General features: G+C 40.3%; 1 protein-coding gene and 1 long non-coding RNA gene across 4 annotated transcripts in view; one reads left to right on the top strand and one right to left on the bottom strand.

The window, feature by feature from the left end:
• LOC107999229 (UPF0489 protein C5orf22 homolog) overlaps positions 1-12,228 on the bottom strand; it is a 761,052-nt gene that overhangs the window by 189,606 nt on the left and 559,218 nt on the right. The window lies entirely within an intron of this gene.
• The window catches only part of LOC114577723 (uncharacterized), an 84,823-nt gene that overhangs the window by 22,216 nt on the left and 50,379 nt on the right, over positions 1-12,228 (top strand). For all 3 annotated transcript variants that reach the window (XR_009830548.1, XR_003698006.2, XR_009830547.1), the window contains one exon: positions 1,096-12,228. This exon is cut by the window's right edge. This is a non-coding gene — a long non-coding RNA (uncharacterized LOC114577723). The remainder of the gene's footprint in view (positions 1-1,095) is intronic.

Here is a 12,228-nt window from a genome sequence, read left to right as displayed (position 1 = left end):
GAGATCTTGTTCATGAGGGTCGTTAGAAGTTAGGTGAATTTCATTAATAAATATCACGATGTGGTATTCTTGAGGGTGAGGTAACGAATTTAAAATCCAGCTGGGGTTAGGGCCGCTTTAATAAAGAGATCGTGCGATATACTTTTCGAGATTGAAAAAAAGTGTGACAGAAAGTTGTTAATATTTCCAACTCTCAACGGTGACTTTAGATTAAAAAGAAAAAAAAGAAAAAAGAAATCGTACGACTTTTACAACGTATCACGCTCAAAAGAACATCACGTGTCCCGTTCGAATGTAAACCGATCCGCTTGCCAATTTTTTCGCGCATCGAATTTTACACAATAGCGATTTGCTCGATAACAGGGCGAGTTTCGAGAGCATATAATTTCTCCGCGACATTATCGTTTCTCCTCTATGTGCATTTACGTCAAGAGACGTGACGTTCCTCTCTCTCCCTTTTCCCCCCTTCCCCCCACCTTTCGAATTCGTTTTCACTCGACTCGTATTATACCCGTGATTCACGATCCTCCTGAAATCCGTATGATTGATACCCTTGAATCGGAATTACAATAATTATTATTTATCATTATTATTGTTATTATTATTAAGCGGTAGCGCATCGGCGAAACCGCACGTTCGTTTCTCGAAAAGAAAGGGAAAAAAGGAAGGAGAGCTCGAGTTATATTTTGTCCCATGTGGGTCAAACGGTCACCGATAGTAAAAAAAAGGAAGAAAGAACAGAATAGAGAGTAAGAATAAAAAAAGAAAAGGAAATAAAACATTCGGTGAAAAGCACGGTCGAAAAATCGCAACGATATAGTTTCACCGATATTCGTGCGACCAACTTTTCGCGTATTTATACGAACTGTTCTTCCCCCTCCCCTTCCATCCTTGCCATTTTTTTTGACCAGGTATCGAGAACACTTGTAATCCGAGAAACTCTGTGCATTCTCGTCCGAATATCGTTTCACGCGAAAATCGAGATCGTCCGGCAAATTCTCTTCCTCCCTTTTTTTTTTTCTTTTCTTTTTTTCGACAGAGAGAAGCGTAATCCTGCAATCACACTGATCGATGATTTCTCCCTGTTTGTTTCAGGTGTGTTCTACGCTCGGTTGGAAGTGTGCATGTTGCTTATAGTGGCGGTATTATTCGGTAAGGATAAGGAAAATGGCGGGAAAAATTTGGAAGTGTGTCGGAATTTCGAGTGCACGGGCGAAATCACGAAGATGGAATCGGTAATGAATATTTTTTTAAAAGAGAGGAAAAGTCTCTCTGGTCACAGTGAGGCGATTTCTTTGATAATAATAACGAAACGTATTAACCCTATATTTAACCTTTATTTTTACATCGGATTCGATAGAATTCTCCTCGAGAGAAGATACGTAAAGGATATTATTATAAATTAATCTAATGATAGGGATTACGTAGAAACTTTACAAAATACCTGGGTATCTTCGAACCTTTTCCTTGTTAAAAAGTTTCCCCATAAATTTGTCACTGTCACAGAAATGATATACGCCCCGCCAGCTTCGAAATCTCGTCGAATTATCTCGTTCCACTTATCAGGGAATATTTCCAAACAAACGGCCACGCCCCCGCTTCTAAAAAAATCTTCCCTTTGAACAAACTGGCCGAAACGGGATACTCGAACGTCGAGGAAATATTTACAACACGTTGCGTTATAAAAATCTTCTCGAAAAAGTCTCGTTCGAAATCACCTTCCATGAAATAAAAGTATATACATTCTCACCTAGCCATGTATATCGTTCTCGTTACGATAAATCTCGTAATATCCCAGAAGCCGTTTTAGATTTTCGACCTAAAATTCTCCAAAAATATAATAAATTAAAGAGCAGAGAAACGCCACTGTTCTTCAATCGAAAGAACATGAACGTGAACGAGTGAAAAGGGAAGGAAGGGAGAGAGAATGAAAAGGAAAGGAGGACGTTTTCGCGCGGGGAGGGGGTGGTTGGGAGGGCCCCGTTACGTCATCAAGGTTGGCGAGGCGCCGAGGAATCCGGCAAGACGATACGGCCCTGCCCTCGCCGGCCAGATAGGGTATAATCATGGCGAGTTTCGTATCTCGAAGGGGCACACACAGCGAAGATGGTCCAACATCTGCCGCTGCAGGGAATCTCTGCCCACATGCTGGCCCTAGTGCGCGTACGTACGCACGCACACCGGCAAAAAGTGACATAGCTACACGCCGGGACGTCATGTAAATTCATTCGAAACACATGGCAGGGCCGAGCCGGCGGTTCCTTCTCGTTTCTCCTCTCCGAAAGGGTTCCTTCTCCGCCACCGAGCTGGAATCCGGGGAGGGGGAAGGGGGATGTTGGGTATAAAAAAGGAAGAAGAAGAGAAAAACAGACGATAACTTCGACTTTTAGACAAGGAGGACGTCCTCCTTCACCTTCTTCCTTCTCGACCTCTGTACTGGGGGACCACCTCGCTTGAATCCCCCTCTTTTCAATCGCCTCGGTTCGATCCTCGGATTTTCGAGGTGTCCAATGGAGTTGACAATTTGGCACAACGGTTGTCGCGTTGGGAGATCAAGATTGGTTCACGAAATTTTAAAAGGATTGGTACAAGTGCAATAGAAAGAGAAATTTGAGGGTCAATAAAAATAAAAGACGGTTCGCTGATTATGATATGTCATCAAATTATTGATGGAAAAATAAGTGTATTTGTAAAAAACTAGTCTCTTGAAAATTTTTGATTATTATTTTATTTTATTACAATATTAATATATTTAAGTATAATTTGATAATAATGATAAAGGAATGAGGAAACTACATTTTCAATGATGGGCCATAAAAGGGATTAAATATGAATTATATGGAACTTTGTTTGTTTCCATTACAATAATCCTCGATTGTACATAGAAAAAATTCATTTTTTTTAATCTAACAAAAAAAAAGAAGATCAAATATAAATTGAAACGTATTGATTTCAATGGTACAATTAATTCTTTTCATCGATAGTTTTTCAAAAAATTAATATTTTTATATACCGAAGAAAGGAAGGAAACATTTTCATACTAAATAATATCACTTCACATTTAATTATACCTTCCCAAGGAAAATAAATTTGAAAGACTATTCGATCAGAAGTTAAAACCCATTAGAAAATCATGATCGATTTAAAAAAAAAAATTCCGTCTTTCAACGAGTCTTCACGATAGGCCGCCATATTGGATAAAAATAATAATAACAACAATAACAATAACAATAAAAGAACGAAATTATCGGTTCGAAAATCGAGAAAAAAGGGAGGGGAGGAAGGGAAAGCAACAGGAAGAATATAAAAAAAAGAGAGAGATCCGAAATAACAGGGTATTCGGATAACGAGTGTTCCTTTTAACGAGGGTTTCCAAAGAAATCGTTAACGGGGTAATTCTCGCGTTCCACAGCTAATTACACGTCGAAACCATGAAATTCCACCGTTCCTTGATTCATTATGCTGACACGAACAGACAATAATGGATCGTCTTTTGTTTTCGATTCGTCAAGTTTAAAACCAGGGGGATTTCGATTCCGCTCGAAGATAGCGCAGGGAGGGGTGTCTCGTTCAAGCGTTAATCGGTCGAAAACCTTGGATAGAAGAAGGAAAATAAAAAGAAAGAAAGAAAGAATCAGAAATTGCGCGGATAAGAAAGGAGATGGATGGATAGATGGGTGGAATTTAGAGAGAAAGAGGAATTACGGGGAGATGAAGAATAGAGGAGGATGAAGAGAGACAGAGAAAGAGAGAAAGGAGGAGGAGGAGACGGGAAAATAGAAGCAAGATCGCCGCGTGGAGAATTGCAGAACTGCCTTTAATTAAAGCCATCAAGCTAGTTGAACAATTATCATTAATTATGGACGTTGGTTGGCCGCTCACACGAGCCGTCGTCATCGTCGTCGTCGTCGTCGTGGCTGTTTAGAGAGCAATGGTTCAGCTTCGTTCGCGTGCACGTCGTCAATTTGAAAGGGGAAGGTTAGTGAGAAGGAGGGAAGAAAAGGGAGAAAAGAGGAAGAAAACAAAGAAAAGTATCGAAATCGAGAATGGGAAAGAAATATAGATGCAAGGATCATCCCTTCTCGATATACTTTTATCACTTTGTCACATTTTCTTCTTTCTTTCAATGGAACTTCCATTATTCTAGTTACCGAATTAATTAAAATCATTATTATACACTATCTCTACGTATAATATTTTTCCTTATGTAGAATATTATAAAGAATAGAATTTCATTTAAAATTAATATTGAACACATAACGACATGTTATCGAAACCAAATCAAAAAATAGTTTTGAGAAGAAATTAGAGAAAGCAATGAGAATCTATTTGATTCGAATAATGGAAGTTTTACCTCTGCGTTCATAACTCGAATTCGACCTCTTCTTTCGATCATCGAATCATTGGACGGCCAGATCAATCGAGTTGATCTTGGACGAGAAAGATATAACCTTTTACGGCTTGTTGTACGAAAAAGGAAATAACGGAACTTTCCTCTTTGATTTCCTTGGCGGAGGTGTAAAACAAAGATTCGGCGGTTGGGGGGAGAAAGGAGGAGGACGGAGAAAGAATATCTCGAGGAATTCGACGATTGTTCAGAGGCGTTTAAAATTCTTCGGGGTTGTTGGGGTCGAGAAACGAGACGCGACGACGGCTTTGGCCTGTTTTTACGTGGGACGAGAATTTCGAAAGCGTCGGCGAACAAGCGTAAAGAGGATCGCTGCGCAATAAAAATGACGATTTACGTTCGACGTCATCGTTATAAAACCGGGGGCCAATGACTCGATGAGCCACCCGTCTCTTCTGTCTTCCCTTGATCTACGCACCCCAATTCTCTTTCTCGATCCTGAATCACCCATTAACTTTTCACGACTCTTTATTATAGGCTTTGTCCCGATATCGAAATAATTTGTTCATTAATTCATTTTGCCTCTCCATATACGAAAAGTTTCTTGTATTTAAGATTTGAAGATTTAGAATGTGGAAAATCTTTTATTTCTTTTTTTCTTTTCTAAATTTCTTCGTCTACCTGAGATGCTAATTTTAGTTTATGGACATTCTTTATTACGTTTCAATTTTAGTACGAATCAATTGTATAACTGTTCTTCTATATTTTTAGCATCAAAATGATTGCAAAAGCGAGGGTGTAAATACATAAATAAACTCATCCCGAGTTATTAAGAAATAATCACAGGAATGAAAATTTCGAAACAACTGGTTAGACGAAGTTTTCTTCTTCGATAGCATCTTATTATTTATCATCGTGCTTTATGTCCATAATAAATAGACTTGGATACCCTATTATGCCCGTGTATAGTCTTTAACCTCCGCTCAATCCTAGAGTAAACTATCAATTTACTTTTCAAAGAATATGAAAGGAAATATTATTGTCTTATATTTACCTATTCCAACAACTTCGATCCAGGTTTTCGATTGTCGTTTAAATTACCCTTGAATAGTTCACATTAACTCCTAAATAAAAAAAACAAATCTAGAAATAATCTAGTAAAATCTTCGATCATTGAAATATTACTCAAATATTTAAATCGAAATAATATCCCAGCCTCAAGAAAAATTTCGATGCACGTATCTGATCTCCGCGAAAAATAAGATCAAGAAAAGCGATCCAAAAACAGACGAAAAGAAAGGAAAGTGAATCAACCTAACAAGTCCCTTGAAAAAAAAGCGCGGTTGGTGGCTAATCGTCTCGCGCCCCATAATTAATTACGCGTTATCTGGAACAGGCCCCGATTACGGTGTCCCTTAACGGGACAGCGATGGTCCCCCGATAATAGGCCAGATAGAGTGGCCTTATTAGGAAAAATGTAAGGTTCGGCCTTTTCGGTGTTTTACGAGCGGAAACCCGGCCATATTTCTCCGTGAAATTTAACGAACCTCGGTTTGCCCGGATGGGACACCATTAAAAAATTCCTGGCCGTCATGTGGCGTCGTGGCGCGCAAGCGGCCGATAAACGGCGGCGTAAACGCGAGGAATGATGATATTACGAGACGTTTCGCGCGGAAATATACCCTGCAGAAGTGGGATCGGCGAGAAAAACACTGATTTATCGGACGCGGGCTTAATTGCGCGCGAAGCCGATTTATGAGCCGTGTTACCGTTCGATGAAACCGTGTTGGTTCGAGGTCACGAGACTCGTCATCTCGTGGAAGAGATCCTACTGTTGAATTTTCATTTCTCCTTTTGTTTGCTTGCTTTTTATTTTCTCTTTCTTTTAATTATTATTTAGGGGAGGTTGTTTCGAAAGTGGAAACGGGAGAATTCGTTCAACAACCCGAGTCAATTAAAACTGTTTAAACTGCGCGTTTAAAGTGTGTTGTCGATACGAAATTGAATTAGACGGAAGATTGTTTGTGGAAATTTTTCGTGAAACGCTGAAAATAAATATCGGCTGGAGATGATAAAGTAATTTTTTTCCAAAATGTGGTTTTTCGACATGCCGATGGTAAAAATTAATGTTTTCGCCATCTCTCGGGCGCACAACCGGACGGACGTTTCAATTATTTAAGCTGACAACGAGCGCACTCGGCCGAAAGAGTTTGGAAACTCGAAAGTGCATTTCGTGCACGTAACAAACTTAAATAGACGGATCGTGTGCACGGGTTGGGCCGCGACTATTATCAGATCAATAATTGGCGAAGGAGGGCCGAACTTGCCGAACTTGCCGAGCCCGTTTCGGGTTAATTCCCGTCTATCGAGCCTCGTGTCTGTCACTCGTGTGGCTTGCTCGAGGGGGGAAAAAATAACGAGTCTCATCGCTCGTCACGGGAGAAATGCAGTTGCCGTGTGAACTGAAACTGCATCAAACTTGAAAATATCCCTTGAAGATCCCTTGAAGATCGAGAAGATAATTTGAGAATCAGAATTAAGAACAATCTCCCCCTCTCACGTTACGCATGATTTTCGAAAAATGGAAAATTTTAAAATATCTGTTACAAACAAAATCTTTTTGAATCGAACATTCTTTCCAGACAGAGATATTTCATTACACCATATCTTCTAAAAAAAAAAAAAAAGAAAAAGAATAAAGGAAGAGAGGAAACTAGTATTTCAAATTTGAAAACTACCAATCAAACTCCACTGAATTTTAAATACCACAAACACTATCATTATACTTGCATTTACTCTCCCCTAGATCCAAAGAAACGGTGCTTATTTCGAGCACACCCAATGTTTTACAAACAAAATTATGACTTCAAGTCCAAGACCAATTACCCTTAAAAAGAAAGAAAGAAAGAAAGAAAAAGAAAAAAATTCATCGAGAAACTAAATTACAGTCCACCATTTGAACCATCTCTCCAAGTTTCTTCCTTCCTTCCTTTCTTTTTTTCCCTTACTTTCTTTCTTCTTTCTTCTTTTTTTTTCAATCCAACCGAGAAGAACAAAAACTTTAAACGTACGCATCGAACCAACATGAAAGTATAATCCTTCTCCTCTCGAAGAAGGTATTACACGCGCAGCCGAGGCGGCGTTGTGTCTACGCGGACAGGAAAAAGCGACCCCCCGCGCTCGAAAGGGGTTCGAAAGAAACGGCATCACGTATTTCTACGATCGTGCCGTGGCAACAGGAGTAGCAAAATCGACGACGTTTCGCGCATAATTAAGCAGTTCTCGGCCCCGTAGTATTTTAGGGCCGAGGTGACGTCTCTATCCCGTGCGGCTCGCTCATATCGCGGGTGTTTACTCGGATTTACATCGCGCATACATATGTATGGAAGAAACTACGATTTGTATCGTCACGTTGGCCAATTAAGGGGCCGGGGTCGTTAACGAAGAGAATAATTAGAAAGCGTTGGCAAGCCGGCCGGTGTGGACGACCTGGTGTGCACGTACTCTTTTTTTTCTTTTCTCCATTTTATACGCCAGAATACACCGCTCCGAGTAGCCACGATGAGGGCAGAGAGAGAGAGAGAGAAGAAAATGAAAAATAAGAAATGAGAAGGAAAGGAAAAAAATTCGCGCCACGTTCCATAAACGTGGTGGATAAAACGCGGGGAATTAATATGTCTTAGCCGGACATATTTGCATTCGGAATGCCTGCATATGAAATGGGGATGTTCGGCCTCGAGGCGGGCCTGGAATAACCGAGAAACGGGCAATTAAAAGGGGGTAATTGGGTAGATTCCTTTTCGCGCGACCACCCAGGGTATGTGTGTGCTATTATTGTCGTTTGAGACCGAAATAAAATTGTCTAGGAATTTATAGCTTTCTTTGTGTTTCTCTAAAATATTCATTATTGAAAATTAATAAAAAAAATATATATATGAATAAGAATCGAAGGTCAGTTTGTATTTCAAAAGTTTGTTCTAAAGAGATTATTTTAACATTTCGTAATTTTTCTCTTTGCTGAAGATATTCGGTGAAATTGTATTAAAAAAGGATGCAATTAAATAGGAAATATTATCAGGAATAAAAGACAGCGAGAATATAGGAGAAGAAGAAAATTAGTATTACAGTATTCCCTTGCTCCTTTGCAGATTTTAATTCTGATTGATACTCGCTTAATTACTACCTTCAAGGATTAATTACGGACCAGTTAGCACAAGTATCCATACTCGTTCTGAGTCTGATCAGAATTTAATTTATCCAACATTTTATCGCCCCAACTTATACTCATCTCGCGATATACACGTTGCTCCTTCCTTCCGCTATCACTCCCATCCATCTTCTATCCCGATCCTAATTTTACTTTATAACATCCAGGAACTGTTGAGTTATTCAAAGATTCACCCTTCGAAATGCAATTAACAACAAAGCGGAAAGCGAATAACGAACACGATTAACGAATTTGTTGCACAAAAAAGAAGAAGAAGAAGAAGAAGAAGAAATATATATCACGCGATATCGGATCGATCCAATAAATTCTTAGTTCGTCGAAAAATCGGTGAAAATCGACATCGATCGGATCGATTGGACGCGTGAATGGACACGACTTTTTTACACACGCTGGAAAAACAAAAAAAAAAGGGGGGAAAGAAGAAAAAAGAGGAGGAAAAAAAACAGCGCGTACGCGATGGTGAATTAATCGTCTCGATGGTCGATTCGCGGGCCGGGGATCGGATTTGTTGTTTTCACCGTTGACGCAGATTTTTTCCCTTCCCTCCCTTCCCTCCCCCCGCCCGAGAGACACGCTCGCGAATTAATGGTGATGGTGGTGGTGCTCGAGTGGCGGTGTTTCGGGAGAGGGGTTTCGAATCAAGCGAGGGGAAAAAATTTGATAAACTGCGCCTCTGCGGTGGTTTTTTTTCCTCTCTCTCTCTCTCGTTTCCACCCTCTGTAAACCGGACCGGTTTGATATTTGCCATGAAAATCGTTCCGCTTGTCGGCAAACAGTGTGCCACTCCGTCGCGCGATTCGCGTGAAAATATATTCTGGTCGATCGGTGTTTCCCGAAATCGTGAGCCGATAAAGAGCAATAGCGGGACGAAACGGTTGAGGGGATGGAGGGAAAACAAAGAGAGGATGGGCAAAGGAGGGGCGAAAAAAGAGAGAGAGAGAGGGAGGAAAAAAAGAGGGAAAAATATGCGACACGATTTTTTAGAGGCTGTAAAAAACACGTGTTTGCACGGGGAGCCGCGGCTCGGGCCCCGATCAGATGGCTACACAGGGCTGATTTGCATGCGACCTTTGCCTCCAGGTGTTCCTGAATTTGCATACGAAAGGGTGGCGCTCGCAGATTTCTCCCTCCTCCTGGTCCCCTTCTTTCTCTCTCTCTCTCTATGTTTCCGCGTCTCTGTATCCCTTTCTGTCTCGTTTCCCTTCTGTCTTCCGCTTTCGTTCATTCTGGCCTCTGTTCAACCCCCGGTGTACGCATTTATGGGTTACTGGCTCAGCGTGTCGCGTCGTTAACTCGCCGTTAAATTTTCGTTAACGTCGCTCTTTAATCGGGCAAAGTTCGCCCGATTGAATGAAAGTTATGGTAGATAGGATAGGATCTGATCGCGATTCAATCGATCCTCGTCCACGGAAAGAGTAATTTATTCGTCGATTATTAGATTGTGAGAGGTATTGAAGCGAAGGAGAAGAAGCAGAAGAATTGCTCGGCTATCCGTACATTGTTTTAAATTTAGAAACACTCGGTTGAAATCTATTACGTACGAATAATGTTTGTTTAAAATCTTCAGACTACAATGTTTACAATATGTTTCTCGTTAACGTTTTAATCTGTTGTTACTTATAGGATCGTTTCTAACAATTCCGGAACGGAATTATTCATTTATTGAAAATTCATGGACGTTTCATCAATCCGTTCGAAGAATACGATAATTCTATCGAATTCTATTAAATATATCACGAAAACAATAATTCGTGTGAAAAAGTTTTCTTTCCTCGCGATTTATTTCAATATTGCATCCATACAATATTATCTCTGTAAAAAAAGAAAAGAAAATTACTACGTTTGATCTTCCGGCAGGCGTTGTTTCGGAAAATAAACGAATTCCATTGTTCTCCGTCAATTTTCGATTCACACAGCAACAAGAAAGCTCAACAATATTCACGAGAACGTACACGAGGCTGGTTATTCCCGTTCGAGGCTCTAATCTGCTCGAAAATGATCGAATTGGATGATGGAGGGGGGAAAAAATTTCTTTGCAAGCACACTTTGCGAAGGAAAACACGGGGGCGGCGAATTCCGCGAAACGATTCGCGAGCGGAACGACGATCGAACGAATGAAAGGCCCGATTATAAATTCAATCACGCGCGCACGTAGCGGGCCAGGAACTGGGCAAACTGAAAAGAGTCCCGTGCAATTATTTCTGATTACGGACCTGTATCGAGCATGATCGAGGCCGACGCGAGTAATCGCTCGCGTGGCACGTAACGAGCGTTTCCACGCGAGCCATTGATTTATTTATCGCGGGACGTGAGCCCGGCACGCTGTTTATCGCCGCGAGATTATCCATCTGACGTCGCGACGGGGACGGTTTCTGGCTAATCTGAATATTTCGCGACGAACGTCGCTGTTTTGCTCCAACGACAAACGTTTAAGAGGAAAAGAAGTTGGCTTTGAGGAATTTTAATTAGCGAACACGTGGAGTGAACCGTGATAAATATGTTGACGGATCGTATTGTGGTACTGTGTGCGCGAGTGGCAAATTCCACCGAGTTTGGTTAATTGATTCCGATGTGAAATTTTTACATTCCTTATTTTGACTTTATTTACCGATGCATACGTTCTTCGAATCTCTTGGAGATATGTAATTCGATCGATTCAACGATCCGTGTGTATCGATAAAGAACGTATTTAGAATGAAATAGGTCGTGTAAAATTCTTGGCGCGAAAGTTGTATTTGTCTTTCTTACGAATTGTATTATATTTCAACTAATTATACCGAATGGAATTCGAGTGTGTGACGTGATAGCCGTAATGGCAGAGGCGACGTTGATTTACTTGTTTACCATCTGCTTATTTCTTCATCGAAGCATACGTTTCTCGGAATATCGGATTGCAATTTTTCCTGTCGCAAATCCGATTGCACGATGTCACAAATAATGACAGTGTTGTCACGAGACGGCTGGTTAATTTTTCTTCGAGAGATTATCGTTTTCTTTTCAACCGACAATGAGAGCTATTCCCGTGCATGCGCACATTGAGCTCTGATCGTCTTCACTTTTTCCCTTTTTTTTTTTTCATTTACATATATAACGCAATTGTTCGATGCAACAAGAAAAAATTACGAAAAACGAACAACGAAAGGAATATAAAAATTAATTTTTTAATCGAAAATTCATCATGTTCGAGTCTCAAAATAGAATTTATTACAAAGCAAAGTAATGAAAAAAAAAAAAATCTTATTCTCAACGTTAAGCCTGATTTAACGTTGAGTTCCACTACTGGTCGCTTTTATTATTTATGAAATTTGTTGCGGCTATTTCTACTTGTCGCGATATTACGGTGCCTGATCACATAAAGGAGGTATCTACTGGCTCGAGAATATTGCCACATCGATAACAACAACGTTGTTATTCTTCCAGTATCGTGTGTGCGATATAGAAATAAAAGAGTCTTCTTGGCTTCATCCGATTTATGATATCCCTTGCATGATTATTATATTTTACGAGTATGTTTCATCATTCCTTCTCCAATCCAACGAGATCAAAGATCGAAACAAGAACTCTAAATCAAAGGTCTCAACGCAGGATACTCTTATATCAACTCTCCCGATAATCCATCATCGGCTAAAGAAACATGTTCCTCCGCGAAACA

This window comes from Apis cerana, linkage group LG7 (genome assembly GCF_029169275.1).
Source record: "Apis cerana isolate GH-2021 linkage group LG7, AcerK_1.0, whole genome shotgun sequence".
NCBI classification, from domain to species: Eukaryota; Metazoa; Arthropoda; class Insecta; order Hymenoptera; family Apidae; genus Apis; species Apis cerana.
Note: the sequence above shows the minus strand (reverse complement) of the source record. Positions and strands in the feature narration are given on the sequence as shown.